At 38.0% G+C, this 8,550-nt stretch overlaps 1 long non-coding RNA gene across 1 annotated transcript in view; it reads left to right on the plus strand.

Annotated features, from left to right (window-relative positions):
* The first annotated feature begins 4,958 nt into the window (after positions 1-4,958).
* LOC129849054 (uncharacterized) overlaps positions 4,959-8,550 on the plus strand; it is an 8,590-nt gene continuing 4,998 nt past the window's right edge. Inside the window, exon 1 of the long non-coding RNA XR_008758613.1 lies at positions 4,959-5,647. This is a non-coding gene — a long non-coding RNA (uncharacterized LOC129849054). The remainder of the gene's footprint in view (positions 5,648-8,550) is intronic.

The raw sequence follows: 8,550 nt of genomic DNA on the forward strand, positions 1-8,550 counted from the left end.
AGAATGCTGATATCCTTAGGTAGCTGGTTCAAATCTGGCTCGAAGGAGGACCATTTTTCTGCCTCATCAATGCGCCCACAAAAATATTTTTGACGTTTGTTCGCACATCCCCCTATAGAGAATAAAATGTGCATTTCCAGTTTCCTTAAACCTTTCACGAGTATCTACCCCGGATCCGGGAGCACCCCCCCCCCCCCCCCCACACTCATTAGCATCGCTAGCATAGCGTCACAATTAAATAGTAGCATCTAAATATCATTAAATCACAAGTCCAAGACACCTAATGAAAGATACAGATCTTGTGAATAAAGTCACCATTTCAGATTTTTTAAATGTTTTACAGGGAAGACAAAATATGTAAATCTATTAGCTAACCATGTTAGCAAAAGACACCCTTTTTCTTTGTCCACCATTTTTTCTCAACACCAGTAGCTATCACTAATTCGGCTAAACTAAGATATTGATAGCCACTAACCAAGAAAAAACCTCATCAGATGACAGTCTGATAACATATTTATGGTATAGGATAGGTTTTGTTAGAAAAATGTGCATATTTCAGGTATAAATCATAGTTTGCCATTGCAGCCATCATCACAAATCTCACCAAAGCTCCTAGAATTACTACAGACAGCAACCTGTATTACCAATTTACTCATCATAAAACATTTCTTAAAAATACACAGCACATAGCAATGGACAGACACAGATCTTGTGAATTCAGACAACATTTCAGATTTTCTAAGTGTTTTACGGCGAAAACACAATAAATCGTTATATTAGCATACCACATACGCAAACGTTACCCGAGCACTGATTCTAGCCAAAGAGAGCGATATCATATCATCGCCAAAATATATTAATTTTTTCACTAACCTTCTCAGAATTCTTCAGATGACACTCCTGTAACATCATGTTACAACATACATATACAGTTTGTTCGAAAATGTGCATATTTAGCCATAAAAAAATGTGGTTATACAATGAAAATAGTAGCAAAACAAGCCTGGAAATGTCGGTCGCCATCTTTGAGTGATCTAGTTTAATCAATAGCTTATCATATACTTGACTAAAAAATACAGGTTGACAGGAATCGAAAGACAAATTAGTTCTTAATGCAATGGCTGATTTACATTTTTTAAATTATCCTTACTTTTCAATACAGGTTGCGCCAAGCGAAGCTATACAAAACAAGATGGCGGCGTAAGCTTTAACATTTTTCGACAGAAACACGATTTATCATCATAAATTGTTCTTACTATGAGCTGTTCTCCCATCAGAATCTTGGACAATGAATCCTTTCTTGGGTCTAATCTTCTTTTGGTAGAAAGATGTCCACTTGTCCGTCGAAATGCCCACTAACGTACGACCGGGACGTGTTTGTTTTGAGTGTTTTAAAAAACCCTATTGTGTATTCCCGCACCTGTCTCCAAAATCCTTTATACCAGCGTGACAGTATTCTAATGAGGAACATAAAGAATGTGTTCTACTTTAGAATATAAAGACTGTGTTCTACTGTAGAATATAAAGACTGTGTTCTACTGTAGAATATAAAGACTGTTCTACTGTAGAATATAAAGACTGTTCTACTTTAGAATATAAAGACTGTGTTCTACTGTAGAATATAAAGACTGTTCTACTTTAGAATATAAAGACTGTGTTCTACTGTAGAATATAAAGACTGTTCTACTGTAGAATATAAAGACTGTTCTACTGTAGAATATAAAGACTGTTCTACTGTAGAATATAAAGACTATGTTCTACTGTAGAATATAAAGACTGTATTCTACTGTAGAATATAAAGACTGTGTTCTACTGTAGAATATAAAGACTATGTTCTACTGTAGAATATAACGACTATGTTCTACTGTAGAATATAAAGACTGTGTTCTACTGTAGAATATAAAGACTATTTTCTACTGTAGAATATAAAGACTATGTTCTACTGTAGAATATAAAGACTGTGTTCTACTTTAGAATATAAAGACTGTGTTCTACTGTAGAATATAAATACTATGTTCTACTGTAGAATATAAAGACAGTGTTCTACTGTAGAATATAAAGACTGTTCTACTGTAGAATATAAAGACCATGTTCTACTGTAGAATATAAAGACTGTGTTCTACTGTAGAATATAACGACTGTGTTCTACTGTAGAATATAAAGACTGTTCCACTGTAGAATATAAAGACTGTTCTACTGTAGAATATAAAGAATGCTCTACTCTAGAATATGAAGACTGTGTTCTACTCTAGAATATAAAGACTGTGTTCCACTCTAGAATATAAAGACTATGTTCTACTGTAGAATATAAGACTGTGTTCTACTCTAGAATATAAGACTGTGTTCTACTCTAGAATATAAGACTGTGTTCTACTCTAGAATATAAGACTGTGTTCTACTCTAGAATATAAAGACTGTGTTCTACTCTAGAATATAAGACTGTGTTCTACTATAGAATATAAGACTGTGTTCTACTATAGAATATAAGACTGTGTTCTACTCTAGAATATAAGACTGTGTTCTACTCTAGAATATAAAGACTGCGTTCTACTGTAGAATGTAAAGACTGTGTTCTACTCTAGAATGTAAGACTGTGTTCTACTCTAGAATATAAAGACTGTGTTCTACTGTAGAATATAAAGACTATGTTCTACTGTAGAATATAAAGACTGTTCCACTGTAGAATATAAAGACTGTTCCACTGTAGAATATAAAGACTGTTCTACTGTAGAATATAAAGACTGTGTTCTACTGTACAATATAAAGACTGTTCCACTGTAGAATATAAAGACTGTTCTACTGTAGAATATAAAGACTGTTCTACTGTAGAATATAAAGAATGTGTTCTACTGTAGAATATGAAGACTGTGTTCTACTCTAGAATATAAGACTGTGTTCTACTCTAGAATATAGACTGTGTTCTACTGTAGAATATAAAGACTGTTCTACTGTAGAATATAAAGACTGTGTTCTACTCTAGAATATATGACTGTGTTCTACTGTAGAATATAAGACTGTGTTCTACTCTAGAATATAAGACTGTGTTCTACTCTAGAATATAAGACTGTGTTCTACTCTAGAATATAAGACTGTGTTCTACTCTAGAATATAAAGACTGTGTTCTACTCTAGAATATAAGACTGTGTTCTACTCTAGAATATAAGACTGTGTTCTACTCTAGAATATAAAGACTGTGTTCTACTCTAGAATATAAGACTGTGTTCTACTCTAGAATATAAGACGGTGTTCTACTCTAGAATATAAAGAGTGTGTTCTACTCTAGAATATAAGACTGTGTTCTACTCTAGAATATAAGACTGTGTTCTACTGTAGAATATAAAGACTGTGTTCTACTGTAGAATATAAGACTGTGTTCTACTATATAATATAAGACTGTGTTCTACTGTATAATATAAGACTGTGTTCTACTCTAGAATATAAGACTGTGTTCTACTCTAGAATATAAAGACTGTGTTCTACTTTAGAATATAAGACTGTGTTCTACTCTAGAATATAAGACTGTGTTCTACTGTAGAATATAAAGACTGTGTTCTACTCTAGAATATAAGACTGTGTTCTACTATAGAATATAAGACTGTGTTCTACTCTAGAATATAAGACTGTGTTCTACTCTAGAATATAAAGACTTTGTTCTACTCTAGAATATAAAGACTGCGTTCTACTGTAGAATGTAAAGACTGTGTTCTACTCTAGAATGTAAGACTGTGTTCTACTCTAGAATATAAAGACTGTGTTCTACTGTAGAATATAAAGACTATGTTCTACTGTAGAATATAAAGACTGTTCCACTGTAGAATATAAAGACTGTTCTACTGTAGAATATAAAGACTGTGTTCTACTGTACAATATAAAGACTGTTCCACTGTAGAATATAAAGACTGTTCTACTGTAGAATATAAAGACTGTTCTACTGTAGAATATAAAGAATGTGTTCTACTGTAGAATATGAAGACTGTGTTCTACTCTAGAATATAAGACTGTGTTCTACTCTAGAATATAGACTGTGTTCTACTGTAGAATATAAAGACTGTTCTACTCTAGAATATAAAGACTGTGTTCTACTCTAGAATATATGACTGTGTTCTACTGTAGAATATAAGACTGTGTTCTACTCTAGAATATAAGACTGTGTTCTACTCTAGAATATAAGACTGTGTTCTACTCTAGAATATAAGACTGTGTTCTACTCTAGAATATAAAGACTGTGTTCTACTCTAGAATATAAGACTGTGTTCTACTCTAGAATTTAAGACTGTGTTCTACTCTAGAATATAAAGACTGTGTTCTACTCTAGAATATAAGACTGTGTTCTACTCTAGAATATAAGACGGTGTTCTACTCTAGAATATAAAGAGTGTGTTCTACTCTAGAATATAAGACTGTGTTCTACTCTAGAATATAAGACTGTGTTCTACTGTAGAATATAAAGACTGTGTTCTACTCTAGAATATAAGACTGTGTTCTACTATATAATATAAGACTGTGTTCTACTGTATAATATAAGACTGTGTTCTACTCTAGAATATAAGACTGTGTTCTACTCTAGAATATAAAGACTGTGTTCTACTTTAGAATATAAGACTGTGTTCTACTCTAGAATATAAGACTGTGTTCTACTGTAGAATATAAAGACTGTGTTCTACTCTAGAATATAAGACTGTGTTCTACTATAGAATATAAGACTGTGTTCTACTCTAGAATATAAGACTGTGTTCTACTCTAGAATATAAAGACTGTGTTCTACGCTAGAATATAAGACTGTGTTCTACTGTATAATATAAAGACTGTGCTCTGCAGTAGAATATAAATAGAGGACCATAAAGAGCATTACAATGACATTGTGCTCGTGCATGGACTCGTGCTGCTAACATGGGGCTTGAGCTACTGCGCATGTTAGAGCGCAGATGCACAAACACGCAACTCTGGCATACACACTCTCCCTGACTCTCTCACTCTCTCTCTCTGCCTCTCTCACACACTCTCTCTCCCTGCCTCTCTCACACACTCTCTCTCCCTGCCTCTCTCACACACACTCTCCCTCTCCCTGACACTCTCCCTGACTCTCTCACTCTCTCTCTCTGCCTCTCTCACACACTCTCTCTCCCTGCCTCTCTCTCACACACACTCTCTCTCCCTGCCTCTCTCTCACACACACTCTCTATCCCTGCTTCTCTCTCACAGTCTCTCACACTCCCTCTCTCTGCCTCTCTCACACACTCTCTCTCCCTGCCTCTCTCTCACACACACTCTCTCTCCCTGCCTCTCTCTCACACACACTCTCTATCCCTGCCTCTCTCTCACAGTCTCTCACACTCTCCATCCCTGCCTCTCTCTCACACACAGTCTCTATCCCTCATTTTCATAAACCCCCTCACTTTCTCTCACTCACGTACGCTCCCTCCTACCCACCCTCTTTCCTCCCTACCTCCCTCTCTACCACCCTCTCTCCCTCCCTCCATCTCTCTTCTGACAGATATATCGTCATTGTGCGGGCAGGCGGAAGGAGCTGGGTTGAACTTGAGAACGGCACACGAGAGGAGACGGAGGAAAGGACATGATGCTGCTGCAGTAACCGACATCGTTGTTAAAACATCGCAGCAACCAGCGTAGCAACCAGCGTGTCAAGGTAAGATAAACAGCTCTCTCCTCATTCTGCAGTAACTCTCATTATGACATGCTATCTCTTCCTCTTTCCCTCCCTCCATCTCTCCCTCTTTCTCTCTCTCCATCTCCCCTCTCTCCCTCCATCTCTCCCTCTTTCTCTCTCTCCATCTCTCCTCTCTCCCTCCATCTCTCCCTCTTTCTCTCTCTCCATCTCTCCTCTCTCTCTCCATCTCTCCCTCTTTCTCTCTCTCCATCTCTCCTCTCTCTCTCCATCTCTCCCTCTTTCTCTCTCTCCATCTCTCCATCTCTCCCTCTTTCTCTCTCTCCATCTCTCCTCTCTCTCTCCATCTCTCCCTCTTTCTCTCTCTCCATCTCTCCATCTCTCCCTCTTTCTCTCTCTCCATCTCTCCTCTCTCCCTCTTTCTCTCTCTCCAACTCTCCCTCTTTCTCTCTCTCCATCTCTCCTCTCTCCCTCCATCTCTCCCTCTCTCCCTCCATCTCTCCCTCTTTCTCTCTCTCCATCTCTCCTCTCTGTCTACCTCTCCATGTCTGTCTCTTCCTCTCTATCTGTCAGTCTCTCTCCCTTGGTGTCTCTCTCGGTCTGTCTGTCTGTCTGTCAGCTGTTGTATTGTGATGAGTCAGGACAATATGACTGAGAAAGGTTGGTAGACATAATCAGTATGTGTGTGTGTGTGTGTGTGTGTGTGTGTGTGTGTGTGTGTGTGTGTGTGTGTGTGTGTGTGTGTGTGTGTGTGTGTGTGTGTGTGTGTGTGTGTGTGTGTGTGTGTGTGTGTGTGTGTGTGTGTGTATTAGATGTTAGACTATTCTGTTTATATATAATGTGTATTAGATGTTGGACTATTCTGTTTATATATAATATGTACCCGCAAAACACCAGTCTCAACAGTAAAGAGGCGACTCCAGGATGCTGGCCTTCTAGGCAGAGTTGCGAAGAAAAATCCATATCTCAGACTGGCCAATAAAAAGAAAAGATTAAGATGGACAAAAAATCTCTCCTCTCTCTCTCCCTCCATCTCTCCCTCTTCTCTACCTCCATCTCTCCTCTCTCTCTGCCTCTCCATCTCTGTCCCTTTCTCCCTGAGTCGCCTCTTCACTGTTGACATTCAGACTGGTGTTTTGCGGGGTACTATTTAATGAAGCTGCCAAACATTTCTAAGTGACCTCAAACTTTTGAGCGGTAGTGTATACTAATACAATTGGTCAGAGAAAGATATTTTGCTTAACAAATATGACATTTTCTGAAAATAATAGTGGCCGTTATCCTCACCTTACGAGGATAACGGCGCATAGTATTTTTCTAAAATGTTGTATAAGATCGGATAACACATTGAGAGGGATCTTAGACTATTCCTCCATACACTCTTAACCTCTCTGGGACAGTGGGACGCTTGCGTCCCACTTGGGGAGCACCCCCCACCCACCCCCCACTGATTAGCATCGCTAGCATAGCGTCACAATTAAATAGTAGCATCTAAATATCATTAAATCACAAGTCCAAGACACCAAATGAAAGATACAGATCTTGTGAATAAAGCCACCATTTCAGATTTTTAAAATGTTTTACAGGGAAGACAAAATATGTAAATCTATTAGCTAACCACGTTAGCAAAAGACACCACTTTTCTAACTCCATCCGTTTCTTACTCCATCAGGTGCTATCACCAATTCGACCAAATAAAGATATAAAAATCCCACCCAATGTATTCTCCAATCAGATTCTGTATGGAGGAATGGTATAAGATCCCACCCAATGTGTTCTCCAATCAGATTCTGTATGGAGGAATGGTATAAGATCCCACCCAATGTGTTCTCCAATCAGATTCTGTATGGAGGAATGGTATAAGATCCCACCCAATGTGTTCTCCAATCAGATTCTGTATGGAGGAATGGTATAAGATCCCACCCAATGTGTTCTCCAATCAGTTTCTGTATGGAGGAATGGTATAAGATCCCACCCAATGTGTTCTCCAATCAGATTCTGTATGGAGGAATGGTCTAAGATCCCACCCAATGTGTTCTCCAATCAGATTCTGTATGGAGGAATGGTATGAGATCCCACCCAATGTGTTCTCCAATCAGATTCTGTATGGAGGAATGGTATAAGATCCCACCCAATGTGTTCTCCAGATCATAAAACATTTTTAGAAAAAGGCTCAGTGCCGTTATCGTCGTAAGGTGTTGAGAACACGGCTGATAATGTTGGATCCCACTGTATATCTAAATGTTTATCAACAATGAACAGGGCTGATAATGTTGGACCCCACTGTATATCTAAATGTTTATCAACGATGAACAGGGCTGATAATGTTGGATCCCACTGTATATCTAAATGTTTATCAACGATGAACAGGGCTGATAATGTTGGACCCCACTGTATATCTAAATGTTTATCAACGATGAACAGGGCTGATAATGTTGGATCCCACTGTATATCTAAATGTTTATCAACGATGAACAGGGCTGATAATGTTGGATCCCACTGTATATCTAAATGTTTATCAACGATGAACAGGGCTGATAATGTTCGATCCCACTGTATATCTAAATGTTTATCATGGATGAACAGGGCTGATAATGTTGGATCCCACTGTATATCTAAATGTTTATCAACGATGAACAGGGCTGATAATGTTGGATCCCACTGTATATCTAAATGTTTATCATGGATGAACAGGGCTGATAATGTTGGACCCCACTGTATATCTAAATGTTTATCAACGATGAACAGGGCTGATAATGTTGGATCCCACTGTATATCTAAATGTTTATCAACGATGAACAGGGCTGATAATGTTGGATCCCACTGTATATCTAAATGTTTATCAACGATGAACGGGGCTGATAATGTTGGACCCCACTGTATATCTAAATGTTTATCAACGATGAACAGGGCTGATAATGTTG

Source organism: Salvelinus fontinalis, unplaced genomic scaffold (assembly GCF_029448725.1).
Source record: "Salvelinus fontinalis isolate EN_2023a unplaced genomic scaffold, ASM2944872v1 scaffold_1352, whole genome shotgun sequence".
Taxonomy (NCBI): Eukaryota; Metazoa; Chordata; class Actinopteri; order Salmoniformes; family Salmonidae; genus Salvelinus; species Salvelinus fontinalis.